At 33.8% G+C, this 22026-nt stretch overlaps 1 pseudogene; it reads right to left on the minus strand.

The window, feature by feature from the left end:
• Positions 1-16335: 16335 nt before the first annotated feature.
• On the minus strand, positions 16336-16432 carry LOC147792438 (U6 spliceosomal RNA; annotated as a pseudogene).
• Positions 16433-22026: the final 5594 nt, after the last annotated feature.

Raw genomic sequence — 22026 nt, forward strand, 5'->3', positions numbered from 1 at the left:
TTATTCACGTTGCACATATGTCATATCATTAACTTATCATGTTTTCAAACGTATAAATTCATATCATGCACATATCATATCATATATCATAACAGTCACAGAACATAACCTAAGCATGCTTTCAAACATATCAATTCATCACATACAACATATTCACCTAACATCTTATTCACATATCATTTTATAATAGTTTGCATATACCAGCATATGACACATGGGAAGCCACAGGCACATGTCTTTATTCAGCATATAATTATAACCAAACTCACGGTAGGGCCACTTACTTGGTTTGTCTAGGCCAAACCTACTATAACCCTTTGATGCCAGCTTAACACTTCTCTCTGAAATATAATTCTATATAAAAACATCAAAAACTAGAATCGAGTAACGGAATTAGCTCACTTTGTTTTGCATAAAATAATTTAAAATAGTGTATTCTCTAGCAGACGAACTGTCCAAGGGGAACATTCCCCCCGTTTTTTTTTTTTTTTTACCAAAGTTTAGGTTATTACAAATATATTTCTATAATTTTAGGATATGTATTGCATTCAATATTTACTTTTTCAACTCAAATATTAGCTGCACGTTTTGGTTTGCCAGATAAATCTAATATATTTTGAAGATATTATTACAAGAATATATTTACAAATTTAGAGTATATTGATAGAATCATATTTAAATAGTGCAATTCAGAAAGAAAAGAAAAATCTTGTGTTTTGGGATTCCATAGAGAAAAGTATTGAGAGTAATAATTATAAAACGGGACATAAAATAAGTAAATAAATAATTGCATAACCTAAGCATTTATGATTTGTATAAATAGCAAACATTACTTTTGAAAAAATGGGAAATTAAATTTTTTGTTTCAAAACTTATTTTCAAATGAAGTTCATATAGACATAGTTTCGACACAAAATAAGGAACATACCTAAATTTTTTAAACAAAGACGGTGTTTGAGGTTGAGGTGTGGTTTGTCAATGGCACTTGCTCTAGAGTCTGCTCTCGTCCTTGATCACTCCTTAATTACTTAAAAATACTTGAAAAACATAGGGTCACCTACTTGTAAGCTTTTAAATGTGTCCTTATAGTGTACCTAACTTGAGGAAATGGGTGTGTGGTAAGCTTATTTGACTTACTATATAGCTTCGAGATAGCAACCTGATTGACTAAAAATCGAGGGCTAACCTAAAACTTATTTACTTGATTTCATTCCTAACTTTTGGGTAGTATATTGATCACTTGAAAATCAAAAACTGACTTAAAGTTTACTTACTTGATTTATGGCCTTGGAGTACTATATTCATTACTAGAAAATTTAAAGCTAATCTAAATCTAAATCTTACTCGATTCATGGCATTAAAGTAGCATATTGGTTACTTTAAAATCTAAGGTTCACCTAAGCATATCATAGTGATCACTTAAAAACCATGGGCAATCCTAAGGCTCATCTTAAGGTAGTATCCTGAATACTTCAAAATCAAGAGCCTATAGCTCATCTTGATTTACGGTAGCCTCCTAATTACTTGAAAATCAAAGATTATCCTAAAACTTTATTACTTATCTTTGTTTGGGTACAATCTTGATTACTTGAAAATAGAGGGCTAATGAGAAACTTATTTACTTACCTTGACTTAGAGGAGTGGGCTAATTACATGAAAATCAAGAGTTAATCTTTAGCCTAGTATAAAGTTTATAACACAGCTTGATTATGATACTTGATAATATTCAAGGCCCTAAAGTGAGTAGAAGTCATATCAATCTTCCGACACATTAGAATCATTAAGACACGTAAAACTTGAAATTAATCATTCAGGGCATTTTACTCATTTATCACCTAGACTTAGTTTGAGCCCCGAACATCATCTACTGGCTCTGAAACTTTACATAATCCTTAAACAACACAAAATAAGGCTTTTATAAAGTTTTATAATATATGGAGGTCATTTGGGTTATGAATCGAAGGTAAGTTACCATATGGACATTATAGCCATTTTACACCGTTACTTGGTTTAGCTCCTTAAGCTCATCTAATGGCTACAAAAATTCATATATAATGTTAATGTATCATCTAATGGCTACAAAAATATCGCAGTCCATTTAATGGGTTATTCTAACGTACTTAATTCTCAAGTAAAATATCTACTTTAGTTCCTTATTTCACAATTCTTTAAGTTAATTCTTCCGTAATACTTTAAAGCTTACTAAACTTAATGTTCATATTTAAATCTTAGTAAACTTAATGTTCATTTTTAAATCCAAGTGATTTTTACCGGTATTTCTTAAGAAAATTTCAGATTGCCTATTTACTTCTGAGGTGATGTTTGAGGCCTCGGTTTTCTAGTTTTTAGTACTCGAATTCCTCCAAATTTTCTTTGGGTGATCCATCAGAGAATATAGTTTCACAAATCAAAAATAATTTTAAAAGAAACGACCTAGAATGATTTTAATTTAAAGAAATTCAAGGGTTGTTCAATTGAAGCTACTATGTCATCTTCTTCTTCCTTAAAATAGAGGGAGAAGATACACAACCCTTTGCTCGGTTGCTCCTCGGCCTCAAACTCATCTTCTCCATCTTTGTACAACATTCTTTTGAACTCGATTTTATCATCAAACTTAAAAGATCACATTACAAGGAAAGAGTATGGACCAATTTCATATATTTTAGTGAGCGGTAGCTCGAATTATTCATTTTCAAAGTTGGCTGAAACTTGTTTCCCTAGCCAGAGCTTACCTAGAATCACTTCTTACTAGTTAGCTCAATATGGACCTTTTTAGCCTCCAATTTCTTTAGGAGAGTTCTTCCTTTCATCCCCTAAAGCTAAAGAATTTATTTTGGAGGGATGAATTTGTGTGTGGCCTCAATATTCGAGTCAAACATTTATGTGAGATCCAACGTAATTTAGAGAGAGGAATCAAACATTCCTTATAAGGGTGTGGAAACCTCTCTATAGAGGTAATGGGAAAGCCCTAAAGGGAAAGCCTAAAAAATTTGAGGAAAAATCCGGAAGGAAAAGCCGAAAGAGGATAGTATATGGATGAGTACCAGTTCTGTTAAATAATTCATTAAGATGTGTTTTAAAATCATGACGCTAACACCGATAAGTAACGGAGCAAATCAGAAAATATATGCTCGCGGTGGGTTTGGGCTGTTATAATTTCAGTCTATAGGTCAATTAAATGCAGAAACTTTCTTCTTTTGTGTAGCTCGATCCTGACTTCCTCAAGTCACGATTCTCTCATGAAAAATACTCACTTAGGCTTCTAAAACTAATAGAAATTTAAATTAAAATGAGAGGGATGGTAAATATAAAATTCAACTTTACTCCCAAAATTTACCCGAAATGATTTCTTCAAACTCGCAATGTTCCTAAACTTGTTGGTCTTCGAGGTCTTCACAAGAAATGTTCATTGGACTCTCAAAAATTGATTGAGATAGGATAGACATGATGAATATGTGTGTAGACCTAAATTTCAATTTCGAACTTTTCCTTAAACTAATTTATGGCTGATGAACCGAGAAAACGTGTTTGGGATACTTTCAACCCTTGTTTTCTTCCTTAAAGTTACGAGCAATCTTATTTAGAACGTGTTCATGAAATAGTTATTATAATGAGGTGGTGATCAATGAAAATTTTACATTTATAAATTTAAACATATTCCTACATTATAATACTTTTAATTTTGATATTGATATTTATTTACTGTTCATGTGATTGTTAAATTACCCAACAACATGAGTAGGAAGGGAGAAAAAGTGGGGGGAATTATTCGAAGTCTTTGGAAATGATTCTTCTAGTCAACAAGTTTCTTAAAGCAATGGAGGAAATAAAAAGTGTTTGAATAATTACCCTACACACTAACTTTTATGTTTCTTTGCATAGTGACTTCTCATAGCTTGAATCCAAAGATTCTTTGTTCTCCCAAGAGTTGTCCTTTAACAAGTGATGCCCTTTTAATTCCCTATAAAAGCATCATCTTCATCCCTCCCTCTTTAAACCAACACTCACTTTCCAATTCATTTGTCCATTTAATCACTTTCTCTATCTCTACGGATGGGAGGCAACAATAGGTCGAAGAAAGCTCACTCATCTTTCTCGATCTTTAACTTTTTCAAATTTAGAAGAGGTAGAAAGGAAGATCACTGCGACCATAGTGGCTGTTGGGACGAGATGCCAAGATCGAACAAGGTATGGCCGAGCGATGAGGACAAAATGCATCGTTGGGTTGCTGAACCGGGCATTGATAGAAAAGCTAAGGATTACATTGACAGGATCTATCGAAACCGTGTTCTTGAATCTGAGCGACAAACTGTTACTTTACTGGCAAGTGGAATAAAACTTGATCTGTAAATAATTTGTTTATATGTCGTATTTTTATGCATGGGCTATATTCATTTTTTTCGTATGATGTAAGTTTATTAAAATAATATATTTCTATATTTTTAGGATTTGTATTGCGTTCAATGTTTACTTTCTCAACTAAAATAGCCTAAACCCAATTAATCTATTAAGTTGAAGATATTATAACATGAATGTATTTAGAATTTTTAGAGTATAATGAACAAATAATTGCCTAACTTTAGCATTTAAGATTTTATATATAGAAAATATTATTTTGGAAAAAAAAAAGGAAAATAAAATATTTTTTAAGAACATATATCAAAGTAGAGTTCATATAGACATAGTTTCAATACAAAACGAAAATAAGAAGGGTGTTCGAGGTTGAAGTGTGGTTTGTCTATGACACTTGCTCTAGAATCCACTCACGTCCTTGACCACTCCTTAGTTACCTGAAAAACTTTAAAAATATGGAGTGAGTATAAATACTCTGTAAGTAGCCTACATGTAAGCTCTTAATCGTGACCTTAAAGTATACCTAACTTGAGGGTATCGGGGTGTAGTAAACTTAATTGACTTAATATATAGCCTATAAGTAGCATCCAAATTACTTGAAAATCAAGGGCTAACCGAAAGCTTATTTACTTGATTCATGCGTTAAGGTAGCATATTGATTACTTGAAAATCTAAGGCTAACCTAAACTTATCTTAGTAACGTCTTGATTACTTGAAAATTAAGGGCTAATTTGGAGCTGTTTGTGAGGGCAACATCTTGATTACTTAATGTTTCTTTTGAGGTAGTATCCTAATTACTTGAAAATCAAGAGCTATCCCGAAACTTTATTACTTATCTTGGTTTGGGTACCATCTTGTTTACTTGAAAATTAAGGACTAACGAGAAGCTTATTTACTTACCTTGACTTAGGGTAGTTGGCTAATTACAAATTCACGGCTAACCCTAAGCATAACATAAAGTTTATAACACAACTTGATGATATTCAAGGCTGTAAAGTGAGCACAAGTCATATCAAATTTCTAACGGATTAGAATCATTAAGACACAAATCTTGAGCTAATCATTAGGGACATTTTAGTCATTTATCACCTAAACTTGGCCACCTACACAGACTCATCTACAAGGTCAGAAGAAATATCACACGGGGATGAACTGGATCGAGGAATGTGCGGTGATGAAGTGGTAGGGGGATGAATCAATATGATGAAGATGTGGTTCCAAGAAATTTGAAATAGGAATAGAGGAAAGAGGTTGGGCCTGAGAGCTAGGGATAACAGGAAAGTGAGTTTCATCAAATTGAGCATGGCAGGTGATATATAGCTTAGTGGTGGCGGGATCAAGACAGCGGAACCCTTTATGAGCAGAACTATAACCCCAAAAAAATACAAGGAATGCTGCGGGGAGAAAGCTTGTTAGGCATATAATCACGCAAATAAGGATAAACACGACAACCAAAGGGATGAAAATTGTCATAATGTGGAGTGTAGCCATAAAGGAGTTCAAAGGGTGTCTTACCTCCAAGAAGTGGAGTAGGCAACCGGTTGATAATGTAAGCTGCAGTGCTAAAGGCGTCAACCCAAAAACGAGGAGAAAGATGAGAGTGAAAGAGAAGGGCCAAGCCAGTCTCAGTCACATGACGATGTTTACTCTCAGCACGACCATTTTGAGTAGGTGTATATGGACAAGAGAGTTGATGGTGGATGCCAGAATTACGTAAATGAGTTTTGAAACAAGTACTAGTAAATTCGGTACCACCATCGCTTTGAAATACCTTGATACGAGAAGAATATTGATTTTCCACAAATTTTTGAAATTGAAGAAAAATATCAAAAAAATCAGATTTAAATTTTAAAGGGTAAAACCAAGTGAATCGAGAATAATCATCAATAAAAATAGCATAATAAAGAAAACCCGAATTTGATTTGACGGGAGAAGAACCCCAAAGATCACAATGAATAAGATCTAACACATGAGACGACCTACGTTCATTGCGGGAATAAGACAATCAATGACTTTTCGCAAGCTGACAAGTATTACATAATGATGGAGAAGGCAATAAAGACGTAAGAGAAATATGACCGTTTCTATTTAAAAAAGAAATAACAGAATGATTCACATGACTCAGACGAGCATGCCATAAATCATATGAAGCACGTAAAGATTTGTTTCTAAGGGCTGAAATAAAAGCAGAGGTGCCACGCTCTAGCACATATAGCCCTCCATCTCTTTTACCGGTTGCCACCACCCTTCCTGTTTGACGATTCTGGATAGTAATAAGATTATTAGTAAATGTAACGGAGAGAGGAAAATCAGACGTTAATTTACTTGTGGAAAGAAGATTTTTAGTGAGGTGAGGGAGAAGTTGGCTTTTCCAGAGAAGATAATTGGAGGAAGAAAGTTTGATGGTGATCATATGGATTAGAGTATGGAAAGGAAGAAGATGATAAGAAGATTCGGAAGTCATAGAGAAGACAGGATCAGGGTTGTTAAACCGAAAGGGCTCTGATACTATGTGAATGTTTGCTGAATCCACCACACCTAAATGGTGGTGTGAGTTCTCTTATTTATAATCATTTACAGAATACAGAAAATATGGTAAAATACAAATAATATGGAAATAGCAATAAAAGGAAAAAATAATAAATTAATACAATATATTTGCCTTTAATAAAATGGCAAATATGCTAACCCATAATGTAAGGCAAATATAGATATTTGCCTTATAATGAACAGTTAACTATCCTTAACAACTCCTCTATAGGGTTTTTGTTAGTTTTTCCCTTCAATTATGTACTTTTTTTTATCCTTACAAACTTTGAGAGCAAGTCAAGCCAATTTTGGAAATATGATAGAATTGATGTTGTGTGTTGACACGTGCCACGTGATTCTACACGCGTCATATATATTTGATGTGTGTGAAATGTTTATGAAATGATATAACTAGGATATGATATGTATATGTTACAATATGTGAACGGTATGATAACTATTATTGTATGATGCATTCAATGCTTTGTTTGAAGTAGGATACGAGGAGGACGTTATAAACATAATGTATCAATATGGCTAAGACATGTTCATGGAACGATATGTGTTAGGATCGCACAACAACGCACACAATCCATCTTATAAACATAAATAATAAGCGAGAGAGAAAATGCAAGAAAATTGGCTAAAAAGTTTTGTATTCATGTACAGATAGAATAGAGAAAGTACATCTTGTAAGAACTACCGAGTATATACATAGTTTTAGCTTACTATATATATAACTTTACCGCACATAACCACCTACTACATATATCTCCTTTTTACTATAAATAGTCATTTACTATATATAACCATTTTCAATATATAGTTTTAGTATAACAATTGACTAACCGATAACTAAACAGCAGAATCCATAACCCATAGTATAATACTAAAACATTAGAATAGATAGAGAATTGAATTTGAAATTGATGTCGGGTTCCGTAGGTTGACATGAGTACAAAGGACAAAATCAAACTTTCATTACGCATAAATTGGTGATATCAACCTAAACTAATCAGGTAAGTGGCCTTACTATCGACATGGTTATATTTGATGTTGACACGTGCCTCGTGGTTCTGCACGTGTCATATATATTGATATGTATGAATTATTTATGGATCGATATGCTTATGATATGATATGTATATGTTATAATATGTGAATTGCATGGTAACACTTATAGTATGAGGTGTTCAATGATATGTTTGAGATAGGATACGAGAAGGATGCACTAAACCTAATCTAATGATAGGAGTAAGATATGTTCATGAAACATTAAGGTTAGGTTACGTATCGAAGTGCTATGTATATAAGAGATTGATAAACACGATTTAGTCACGTTCGATTGATAAAATAATATGGTTAAATTATGGGTAGAAAGGGATAGGATTATGACAGATTGATAGAACGATAGTGTTAGGATATGTTTATGTACGATATGAATGTGATAGGTATAAGAATGTTAAGGCTATGATAAGTTAGGGAGCGATATGACCATAATGATATGATATGAAATATGTTATGGTACGAGATATGTGATAAATTGACATGTTTATAATATTATATATTGTGATGCGATATGTTATGGTATGATATATATATATATGATGAAAATTGTTATTGTTGGCTTTTTGGCCATTGATCTCACTCTAATTAATTTCAATCAATTAATTGATTTGTTTTGATGATAACAAACCTACTTTTAATTATTAACTATTATCAGTATTTTGAACTGTCCACAGTATAAGGTCGGGAATAACGATTACAACGACTTTTCAATTACTCAAATCAAAGCTAAAACGAAGAAATTAGAGTCGAGACAACATACCCGACGTGATGATGTGGCAGCAAAATCAAAAGGATGGACAAATCAAAATATATAAGTATGACATTTATAATTTTGGAAGAGTAACAAATGGGGGAGTTTTTCTTATTATTATATTTCTAAATAAAATTATTTTTACAAAATATAAATTTGAATCTAACCGTTACTCACATCCATTTTTATTATTACTATAATATATTAATATATTATTATATTATTATATTTTAAAATTTTGGTAGTTACCCACATCATTTTTATTATTATTATATTATTATATTTATAATAAATTTTGAATTTCCATTTGACCGTTACCCACGTAACTTTTTATTATTATTATATTAAAATTTTTAAATAAATAAATTTGGATTTTTTTTTTTTATTTATTTACTTTTAATCTCCACCTTCCATTATTCCTAACACAATCCAATGGTCAATATTAATTCCTACATTTTGCCATTTTTCTCCTCCATATAAACTATCTTCCCCACATTTTAAAATACAACTTACATACATTCTCCAATCCTCATTTATTCAAAGTCTCCATTGTTCGTTGCTCTCTCCAAGCTTATAAGTTTATTTCTTTTCATCTTATTCTTGAGAGAGATTATTATTGTATTGTGAGGAAATAGTTGTGAGTGTCCCAAATTGTAAATCTACTCTTTGAGAAAGTTATGGTGTGTTATTATCAAACTTAAATACTTGTATCGGTTTGATCCTGCGCCGTGGAAACGATTAAGTTTGCTCTTGAACTCGAAAAAAGAATGGTGTAGCGGTTTGGCTCTGATTCGTGGAAAGAGTCGAGAAAGTTCTTTATTCAAATTTCCAAGAGGTGCTTGGAGAGTGGAGTAGGTCGAGTTTGACCGAACCACTATAAAACTAGGGTGTCATTTTCTCTGACTCTTTCCTATTTAATTTCAAAATTATTATTGTGATTTATTGCAGGTTCTACTTGATTATTATTTTGACTTGAATTATTTTGTTCTAGTAATTATCATCTTCTACTTATTTGTAAAAAGTTTCATCATTAGAAAAATTAATCACGTTTAAACACTTTTATCGTTAAATCCCTATTCACCCCCCCTCTAGGGTTGCCATACCGATCCAACAATTATGTCTGGAAGCATGAAATGTTATGATATGATATATTTATGCAATTTGAATGATATGATGTTATTGAAATGCAAAACGACGAACTAGCAAGAGATACAACCCCGACGTATGCATGAAACATATGATAAATGATATGATAAATGATATATGAAATGATAATAAAAATGGAAAAAAATTTGGGACCTCATGCATTATTGAGTGCTCATGCTCATGCATTGGGGGATACCCCTTACCCTTCACGAGAGTACGGGCGCATGCTTTACGAGGCAGAAAAACGATCATTATGGTTATCATAATGTTGCGATGACCAAGTAGATGAACAATCATTATGTTTATCATAATGCTGTGACGGTCAGGCAGGAGAGCGATCATTATGTTTAACCTAATGTAGTCGTAAAAGTTACTAGTTCTATCGGGTGTCCGGCCTAAGGAGCTCCCAGAGTATGCTCGCCCGAAAAGAAACGTGACCCAGCAGAGTGCGAACTGAATGGTGAGTCCATACTCGCATATATGGGCTGTGTATAGAGTATATGGTACATATCCAAGTTAACCGTTAGGATATTGCCGTAGGAAAATAGGATGTTTACAATTTAAACGTTTATTTATTTTATTTAGTCCTTTGTTGTGTCATTTTTAAAAGTGTTTTCAAAACACGTAAGTTTATGGCTGTGTTTTAGGGTGAAGGTGACATTTTATGAAAGTTTAAATGAAGTATTTCTGTATTCAATGTTCATGATATGTATACAGTGACGACCTTAAATTAAACAGAAAATTTCGGATTGTTACACATATATTATCATTATTATATGTATAAAAGTGGTTAACTTGAAATAATCCTTTTTTGAGTGATCTTGTAATGAACATATATGTTGAAATCAAAGTTCAATATGTTAGAAACAACTTGTCGTAATTACTTTAATCTTAAAGTAACTTAAATTGATATAAAGACGTCGTCCATCCATTAGGAGATGACGTCAAATAATTTTTTTTTTTTTCTTTTTGTTGAGATAATAGTTGTACTGTTTAAGTCAAACAATTGAGACTAGTGTTACGAGTAATTGTAAGTATATTTTCTAGTTTTAAATTTAAAATAATTTTTTAAAATTTTATTAGTGAACTTTATTAAATTAATTTTAATATGTTGTTATTTTTTAAATTTATTTTGGTGGTTTAATTTTTTATTAAATTAATTGTTACAAGAGAGAAGAACATATGTAGAAAACCCTTGATTTTGGAAGCGTATCAAATACGCTTTGGCCGAGCTTAAAGAAAGTATGAGATAACTTATTCTCGTATCCCAATGTGTATTAAACTAAATATTTGATTTCTCTTTTTCGTTCTTATCTTCATTGTGATCTTCGTTCCCTTGGTCAAAACGTCTTATTAGGTGAAAAAATTAAAGTTGCAGTTAGTCAAAATGTCTTCATAATTAAAGAAACGTAAGATTAACTTATTTTCATGACCATGTTTGACACGTGTTGAACATGGGTGTATTAGACACTTATGGTACAAAGTGAATATAAATCCAACATTTGTTAGACACGTATCAAACACTTGACTTCTAATAAAATATTTTAATTAATATGTTATTGTCAGATTCGTGTCTTGAGTTTTTAGAAAATTGATATGTTAATATAATTTTCAAGACTCGAAATCTAGATTTGGCACTTACGAACCCAAGTCTTTTTAACATGCTTTGTAGTTTGTTCTCACTTAAAAAAATTTCAAAAGGTCGTCCAGTATAGAATTGGTTCAAGCAAAAATACGCTTAATTTTGAAGTTCATATGATTGAGCCATGGAAAAGAAATGTACACCTTCTACTTTCAGTTCTTTTAAATCTTTCTTTGTCATATTATCCTCAGATTCGATTTTATTCAAATATTGTTTCGGTTCATTCATGTACTACTCTTTTACTCGAGTGTCATGTCTTTCGTAACTAACAAAGTGTTTGTATAATAAATGTTTCGTACTTATGCTCATAATAGCTTAAGCAATGGTTTGAACGAGAGTTCCAAAGCTCGATGATCTTAACATTTAATAACTTAATAAAAATTAGTATAAGTAAATTAACCATCGGAGATGAAACAAAAGTTCAAAATTTCTTAGAAATATTATTTTGGAAAGGAGTGCTCTCTCGAGTGTCATTAATTACAAAGCTTTTAGAATCTTAATAAATATGTTTAATGCCCATATTAACGTGAATAATTCATCTTGTTGAGAGTGATGATCGAACATTATTTTGTGCTATCGAGTTAATAGATTATATTAAAATTTTGGAAGATAATAAATGAGATATCCCACATTGGTTAGGGAGGAGAACGAACCACTCTTTATAAGGGTGTAGAAACCTTTCACTAGCAGACGCGTTTTAAGGCCTTGAGGAGAAGCCCGAAAAGGAAAGCCCAAAAAGGACAATATTTGTTAGTTGTGGGCTTGGGTCGTTAGCCAGCGATAAGGCTGTTCCCCGAAGGGGGGTAGACACAAGGTGGTGTGCCAGCGAGGAGGCTGTTCCCCGAAGGGGGGTAGACACGAGGTGGTGTGCCAGCGAGGAGGCTATTCCCCGAAGGGGGGTAGATACGAGGTGGTGTGCCAGCGAGGAGGCTGTTCCCCGAAGGGGGGTAGACACGAGGTGGTGTGCCAGCGAGGAGGCTATTCCCCGAAGGGGGGTAGATACGAGGTGGTGTGCCAGCGAGGAGGCTATTCCCCGAAGGGGGGTAGATACGAGGTGGTGTGCCAGTAAGGACGCTCGGCCCCAAAGGGAGGTGAATTTGGTGGGGTCCCTATTAATTGGAGAAAAGAACGAATGCCAGCGAGGACACTGGGCCCTGAATGGGGGTTGATTGTGATATCCCATATTGGTTGGGGAGGAGAACGAAACACCCTTTATAAGGGTGTGAAAATCTTTTCCTAATAGACATGTTTTAAAACCTTGAGCAAAAACCCGAAAGGAAAAAATCCAAAGATGACAATATCTACTACTCGTGTGATTGGACCGTTACAATAAACATATCCAATTAAAGAATTTATATAACGTTTACTTATAATCGACAAAATTTGAGGGAAAAAAATAAAAAGAGATAAATATATATATATATATATATATAGATAACTATGTGATTATTTTATTGTGGTCTATGCCATTTTCATAGTTTAGAGACAGTAACGCCCCCACATATATAGAGAGAGGGCTTAGTGTAAGGAGGGAGAGCAGTCTAAGACTTGTTGTAATCCTTGAGGACATCTTCAAAGGATATGAGAGTGGACCATTTCCGGTGACCCAAAAATTTGACCTTTGCAATATATGACCAAGGAATACCATTATCATCTATAGCTTCTATCACAATAATAAATAATTTTGGGCCACCGTCTATATTGGAATCGAGCAGAGCATACAGACCATTCACCACACGCTTGTAAATTAACCAACTTGGACGATTCTCGTCGATCGCTTTCATCACAAACCTTGCAACTCTTTGCACTTCTTCATTGACATCCTTAATCGGAACAAAATTTAAATTCAACATTTCTCCACAACTCATTTTGGAACACCTTTGATAGTTAATTTCCACAAACTTACTTTGCTTACGAATACTTTGGAGTTTGATATTTATAGTTGTTGTTGAACGCTATTCAAATTGATATAGCTGAATCTTACAACAAAGATTAATTGAACATTTCTCTATTAGGAGATAGCTTGGAATCAAATTCTTTAGTTTGGATAATGGTTGCATTGTTTTAGTCAAACTACCGAGACTAGTGTATTACTGGAACAAACTTTTTGTAGGTATATTTTCAGTTTTAGTAATAAATTACATATTAGCCTAGTAGATATCCACATGTTTTACTCTAGATTCTAAAACGTTCGGGCCTAGCCTCTACTGTTACCTAAGTATCTACGATGCTTTGAAGTTCCTAACCGCTCATAGTCACTCTGTGTTTAAAGATGGTTCACAATTTTCTTGAGTCTCGTTCACTTTAAAAGAAAAAATAATGTTTATAGACTAATTTTTAATTTACTAATATTATTTTTATTTATCCAAAATTGATTTATTTTCAATTTTTAAAATATATTTAATAATATTCTAAAGTAAGTTTGGAGTGAAATGCATAGGCTATACATATTTATTGTTGAAATTAATAGACTCAAATAAATGGTTGGGATAATAAATATTTACTGAATTTAAATAAATTAAATATTTTTTTATATGATGAAAAATAAATACACAAAATTATTGTAGTGGACCATTTTTAAAACTTTGAATGCAAACAAATTTATTAATTATTTTGTACCATTAGGTTTACAATTTTTTTAAATATTATTTCTGACTTATAATTATTCAAATTATCTAAATCCTAGAGTCAGGTCGAGTCAGGTCGAGTCAAGTTCGGTTAGATAGTTAAAAAAAAAATTTAATGGGAGAGACAAAAATACTATCAAACTCAAATCTTCGAGTTACGATGTTGAGAATGAAAAACGCGTGTAAGGATTGAAAAACAAACTTATTCACAAGTCATTGGGAAAACGTGAGATTTCTGATGAACCATCAGAAATCTCGCGTTTCCATCTGACTCCATGAGGCCACACTCCCCTTAACGCCCCTCAATGCTCCAAAACGACTCCGTACTCCTACCATTCGAGAGAAACCTGATCACAAAAGAGAAAACACCCGATCAAAACAATATTGTAAACATAATGGTATTAACGATTAAAAGTCAGGTTTTTATTTATTAAGCTATTAACGAGAAAATAATATGACGAAAATAATTACATTTTAAAGTATACGGACAAAATAAATGATTTAGTAAGTTGAAGATTGAACCACGACCTTACCCTTACCTTAAAACCATAAGTAAGAAACTCCTATATCGGGTTAGAGGTCACCCATCGTGACTTGCCTCGGATCACCTCTTTTGATGACCATGGTGATTAATTACCCGAGTGTAATTTTTTTAAAAGAAATCTTTTTGAATCACCACCTTCGTGGTTCATAAATTCTTATACAAAACTAGAACTCAATTCGCGATGGGTATTCCCATGACTTGTAGACTGTCTAGTCAACGATGGAATCAACTTGGAGGTTCGTCCAAAACGGCCATTGTTCAATTTTTGATCGTCGGTCGGAAGGAGAAGGAGAGAACGTGTGGTCGCCAAAGGCCAGTTGTTGTTGTGGAGTCGACAGAAGCATGGTCGTCGATTGTCGTTTCGTGCTGCTGACAAAAGTGTCACCATCGTCACAAGCTTGCTGAAGCAGCCGTCACATCCTACCATTGTTTGTTGTTCGATAGATCAACAGAGACGAAACAAGATGCATGGATTTTTTTTTCTATAGTTATTGAATTTTGACGTAGTTGATTCGTTCCTCAATAATTTTTTAATTTAATTATGAAATTTGAGACCTACCCGCTAGCCAACTACGCCACCATCCTAGTTTATTTTATGATTTTTATTTAATAAAATAATTTAAATATACCATAACAACCGAGTAATATAAACTTTATTAGATTATAATATGATGGTATTGTATTATACATATAAACAATAGAATTATTGGTTATTGGATATAGTAGTGACACAAATATTCATCAAAAGCTACCTATCCATGCCTTCAATTTCAAAAGCTATTCATTGTACCTTGAGATTGAGGCTAAGATATACCTACATGACACCAATTGCACTCATCCTTGTTCCTACATGTTTAGAGGAAGATTGCCCATAATTTTCTAGAAGGACTCGAGGTCTGAAAGTGGTTGGAACTCGAGTTTCCTTAAACTGTTGGGATGAGAGTTTAAATTTTAATTCAAGCATGGGAGGAAAAATTGTCTACTAAGACTTGCTCCGTTGTTTTTCTAGAAACTTAAGGACGATACTGGTGAAGGACGTGAAAGTTAACAAGCTCGAGGTTGGGAGAGTTTTGAGAAATACGATTACATCTAAGAATTTAGTACTTTTCTATAAATAAATTTTTTTTCCCTCCGTAGATAATCTCTTTGGATGAGACAAATTGCTTGAGTTTTACGAAGATAATTGAAACAGAACTAGTGAAGGAAGTTAATGGTGAGGAGATTAGAATTGACCCACCAATAAATTGATTTTTCTAGTTAAAAGAACCAGAAAACACGTGAATTTTAACTAAAAGTTGGTGTGTCACCGGAATAGTCATCCCTCGAGGCCTATACCTACCGTGTTAGGGTGAAGCGAGGAATAAGTTTGAAGAAGAGCTCGAGGGGGTGAAAAGCGCTTCAAGAGGAGAAGGGGAAGATCAAACGTCATTGAATTCCAAGTTTGTGAGCACGTCTTCTTCCCTAAGCGATATCATCGTGTACGGTTGAAAGTAGGGTTAATAGGTCTAAAGAAGGAACCATCATGAGATATATCCTATATCAAGCTAACCGATCGAGATTTCAGAATTTCTTATCAAAGTTACATATGCAAATATACATATAACAATACCAAGCGAAATCAAGGGACCAATTTCATTTCAAATAGTGGGCTTACTTACTTGTAATCAACTATCCTATGCATGTGTCATGATCTCGAGTTGTGCGTGTCATCCTTGCGCAGGGGCCATCCTAATCTTCTCTGTATCGTTTCAATTTTATTGGATGTTCCCAACCATGTCAATAGAATCCTCAAATATCGAACAAAGAATTGTGAGTCTCGAAGGTGTAATCAAAAGTGACTAAAGTGTCGAACAAAGGGTGTACTTTGTTCGAGAGCTCCAGAGAAAGGAGTCGAGCCTCGATTAAGGGGAGACTATTCGAGAGCTCCATAAGCCTCAGGGGAGGCTTATAGTATATTTTGTTCGAGAGGAGGATTGTTGAGAATTATTGGGAGTGAGTCCCACATTGGTTAATTTAGTGGAAGATCATGAGTTTATAAATGAGGAGTACTATCTCCATTGGTATAAGGCCGTTTGGGGAAGCCCAAAGCAAAGTCATCACACCATTGTGGAGAGTCGTGAATCCTAACATGGTATTAGAGAAGATTAGCATGGCCCCTGTGCAAGAATGACATGCACAACTCGAGACCATGACACAGACACATGCATAGGATAGTGGTATTGGTATCTTTTGTTGTGTCGTTTTAAAAATGTTTTCAAAATACGTAAGCCCTAAGCCCATGGCTGTGTTTTAAGATAAATGTTATGTTTTATAGAATTTAAATGAAGTTTTCCGCATTCAATATTTATGGTACGTATTAAGTAGCTACAAATGGTATCAGAGCCAGACACCAGACTATGTGCCAACAAGGAAGCTATTCCCCAAAAGGGGTAGACATGAGACGGTGTGTCAGTAAGGACACTGGGCCCCAAATCAGAGCCAGACACCAGATTATGTGCCAACAAGGAAGCTATTCTCCAAAGGGGGGTAGACATGAGACGGTGTGTCAGTAAGGACACTGGGCCCCAAATGGGGGATTTGGCAGGCGGGGTTCCACATCAATTGGAGAAAGGAAAAAGTGTCAGCGAAGACACTAGACCCCGGATTGTGATGTCCCACATTGGTTGGGGAGGAGAACAAAACACCCTTTATAAGGGTGTGGGAACCTTCCCCTAGCAGACGCGTTTTAAGACCTTGAGGGGAAGCCCGAAAGGAAAAGCCAAAGAGAACAATATTTGCTAGGGGTGGGCCTCGGTCGTTACAGGGTATCCCCTCATGCATGAACACACAATAATGAATGAGGTCCCAACATTTTTCCATTTTCATTATCAAACATTTAAATTAAAGATAATCATTATGGGAACTTATATGAAAATATCATGATATGCTGAAACCACTGTCATGATTGTATTAATGATAATTAAATGGAAATGGAAAAATATTGGGATCTCATGCATTATTGTGTGCTAATGCACCGCGAGATACCTCTATTCCTTCATGATAGTACGAACGCGTATGCTACTAGGCAGGAGAACGATCATTATGTTTGACATAGTGTTGCCGTGACGGTTGCTACCCCTAACAGGTGTCCGACATCAATAGCTCCTAGAGAATGCTCCCCCAACCAAAAAGGGGCCCAAGAGGTGTGCGAACCGATTAGTGGGTCCATACTCACACGTGTAGGCCGTGTCTAGAAAAATTAATTACACATCCAAATTGCCTGTTAGGATAGCCGCCATAGGTAAATAGACTATTATAATAGGTCTCATGCATGCAACTATGTGTCTTTGCATTTTAACCCCGATAGGGGGTCGCTTACTGAGTATTTCTTAAAATACTCAAGCCACATTCTACTATATTTTTTAGGTAAAGGCAAGGTGCCCTGTAAAGCTAATGGTGGCATCGCAATCACGAGACTGTAGCACATGCTTATGATAGATTCGTATTTAATTTATAGTAGACTATAGGTTAAAATAGGTTAATTGCATTTCTATTTAGTAGCATGTAAGTTAGTAGAGGGCATTTCATTTTGTATTGTCTTTAGTTTTATTTATCTTTGTATTAGTTTATTCAGGATATGTGTACGGTAGCGACCTTAGGTCAAGTAGAAAAATTAGGATCGTTATAGTAGAAGTTGGGGGAGCGTGTGTCCGAGTGAGGTGCGAGAATTATTCTCGTGCATTTTTCGACTATTAAGTTTCTTTTTTTGTGGCGGTTACACGATATCCATTCACGAAAACCCAATTTGTAAGAACTCAAAGAATATCAATGCCATTTCTTAAAAAAAACTTACACATAAATACGATAAAACACACTTATTTTCTTTTTCTTTTATTTTTCCTTCTTAATTTATTCATTCTCACGAACTTTTTTTTTAAAAAAAAAAAAAAAAAAAAATAAACGTCGAAAGGGAGAAAGGAAAAAGAAGGGGAAGAAGGAGAAAGGAGACCCTTAATTTATCGAATACTCTTTGACCGATGTAAAAAAAGCATGAAAATAACTTATTCTCACGTCACATCTTCAAAACCATGTACTAAAGTTTAAAGCTTTTATCTCCCTTTCTCATTTCTGTGTCCATTCCCATATTTGTTCCTTCGGTCTAACCGACCCCTTAAATGACAAAATTAAAGTTGTAGTTAGTCAATATTTCATGTGCTAGTTTTCAAACTACTTTAAATAAATGTAAAGAAAGTATCAGAATAACTTATTCTCGTGTCCGTATTCGACACATATAGAATATATATTGAATACACTTGTTAGTACAGTAGATATGTTAAACATTTCTAATTCAACGTTTCGTATCGGACACTTTACTTTGAATATATTTTGAAAGTGAAACATACATTAAACTATTTTGCATACAAATACATAAACTCGTTTATTTTGAATTTCTTTCTAATATAAAATTAATAGTTTTTTTTAATATATAATCTTTTTAATAAATGTGTCATTGTTGTATTGGTATCATATTTACTTATGGTATCCATTTCTCGGCTCTTAGATATTTGGCTTCTATAAATAAATATCTTCACAAAAAGAAGTTTATTTCATGTCGAGATGGAGAATAAAAATTGACACTTATCCACATTGATTCTTGGGGCTTCGATTCTTCTTAATGTGAAGCTTACCGCTTGGAATTACTTAGATAGAGAAGGTATTCACTTAAAATTCACTCAAGAGAGAATAATCAATACCGTACCATACTCGAGACAGAATAATTTTTTTCTTATCTTTGAAAAATAAGAAATAATAAAAATTAAAACATGGCACGAACAACATTTTCTTGACTCTTTGTTTTGCTCGTGTGAATGTATAAAAAATAAAATCTTATATATTTTTAGATATAATTTATGACTACGTGTTCAACGAGCTCAGTCCAAACTTTTACTCACAAATTCAAATAACCTTAATTGTATCAAACTATTGGTAATACACTAGTCCCAAATGTTTGACTAAAACAATGCAACCATTATCCAAACCAAAAAAAATTTGATTCGAAGCTATCTCCAAATAGAGGAATGCTCAATTAGTCTTTATGGTAAGAACCGACTATATTAATTTTAATAGCGTTCAACAACAACTATAAATATCGAGCTCCAAGGTATTCATGAGCAATGTAAGTCTGTTGAAACTATCTATCAAAGGTGTTCCAAAATGAGTTGCGGAGAAGTGTTGCTTATCTAGTTCCAATTAAGGATGTCAATGAATACGATGTGGAAGGTGCCGGAAGGTTCACAGTTTTAGAGAATAACAAGAATGGTGGACATCGTTTCATTTACAAGCGTGTGGTGAACGGTCTGTCTGGTCTGATCAATGAAGGTAGAAACAAACTTTTTATTCTTGTGATAGAAGCTATAGATGACGATGGTATTTCTTGGTTATATATTGCAAAGGTGAAGAGCTCTGTGGTATCTTTTTTTTACCCATTTTGATATCGTTTGATGATGTTCTCAAAGGATTTCAACCAGCATTAGACTCCTCTCTCTCTCTACACGGAAGCTTTATTGTCTCTTGACTATGAACATGGCATAGACCATAATAAAATAATCACATAGTTATCTATATATATAATTATAGCGGAGTGAATACGGGACTAATTTATTATAAAAATTCTCTCATTTTATTTTTTATATGCTTATTGTCTTACACCATTCACTTTCTCATGTTTTAGTATAAATATTAAAATGATTAATTATTAAATATTGTTTAAATTAAAATACCTATAATTTCAATCATCTTCGGAACTTAATTCATAAAAAGTAATTAAAATAATTAAACTGCATGTATTTACTAGATCAAAATAAGATGTATCAAAAGAACTTGTAATTATTTCATCGAGTGTCCTTTAATCTTAAAAATAACTTAAAAGATCACAATATTGTGATTTAATCCTCTATTATGAAATTAGGCCAAAACTAAAAAATAATTTTAAAAAAATGGATAAAAATCTTAATTCTCGGGTTCTCTTCTCCAAGAATGCTTCATTCTCCTCCATAATCAATGTGAGATCTCACAATCCACTGTCCCCCCCTTGAGGCCAAGCATCCTTGCTAGCACACCGTCTTGTGTCCACCTACATTTGGGGCTCAGTCTCCTCGCTGACACATCGCCTAGTGTTGACTCTGATACTATTTGAAATGACCCAAGTCCACTATTATCAGATATTGTCCTCTTTCGTCTTTTCCTTTTTTTGGCTTCCCCTAAAGAGTTTTAATACACATCTGCTAGGGAGAGGTTTCCGCACTGTTATAAAGTGAACGAGTGTCAGTGAGGATGTTGAGCCTCGAAGGAGATGGATTGTGAGATCCTACATTGGTTGGGGAGGAGAACGAATCATTCTTTGTAAGGGTGTGGAAACCTCTCCCTAACAAATGCGTGTTAAAACCATTAAAAAAAAATCCGAACTAGAAAGCTCAAAAAGAACAATATCGGTTAGCAGTGGACTTGAGCTGTTACAAGACCTGGACAGTTATATTCTAATGTTCTTTTGGAATAAATTTGTTTGCACTCAATCTTTTCTTGCCACTACTCTCACTAACAAACGCACCTCAGAGTGATCATCTTCACTAGGGGTTGCAAATTAAGATGCCATAACGACCCTAGATTTCTATTAACCTAAAGGTTCTACCGGCATCATACTCTATGTTCTTACGGGGAAATAAACCTTTCAAACTTCATCTTAAAAACATAACTACGATTTAAAACATTTTCATGGTCTCACGTATTTGAGAACATATTCAAAGTAAGATAAGAACAATAATAAACAAATAAAGTAAAACATAAAATACAAGACACCCTATACTAACCTAAGTCTAAGATATTAAAATGCTACTAGCCTATGCACTAACATGGTCTTTGATTACGATGTCGTCGTCAGTCATATATGGGTGTCTTGCCTTTACTTTTAATAGAAGTAGCTCACGTGTGACACCCTAGAAATAAAGGAAATTAGCTCCAATAAGAATAAGCCGTCCATGTATGACCCTAAGGATCCAAGAAAAGAAATTAAGAGTATAAAGCGAGGACAAGGGTCTTAAGAAAGTCATTCGTATACCGTAAGAAGTAATTTTAAGGAGTTAAGACCTTCGGAAAAGGATTGGAAAGGAAAAAGTGAGTGAAAAAAAAAATTATTTTTCCAATTATCAATAATCTTTCTCGATTGTTAGTTCGTTATCTAGAAAGAATTTCAAGATACTTGAGAAGTGAAAAATGACCACCATGTAACCAAAGACCGTTTAAAAAAGTGACAAATTACCAAAAAACCCTGAATATATGGATGGTTGCGGATATGTCATTCTGCTCAAAATCAAAACCTCCACAATGACCT

This window comes from Cucurbita pepo, chromosome 6, assembly GCF_057944985.1.
Source record: "Cucurbita pepo subsp. pepo isolate OVF chromosome 6, ASM5794498v1, whole genome shotgun sequence".
Taxonomy (NCBI): domain Eukaryota; kingdom Viridiplantae; phylum Streptophyta; class Magnoliopsida; order Cucurbitales; family Cucurbitaceae; genus Cucurbita; species Cucurbita pepo.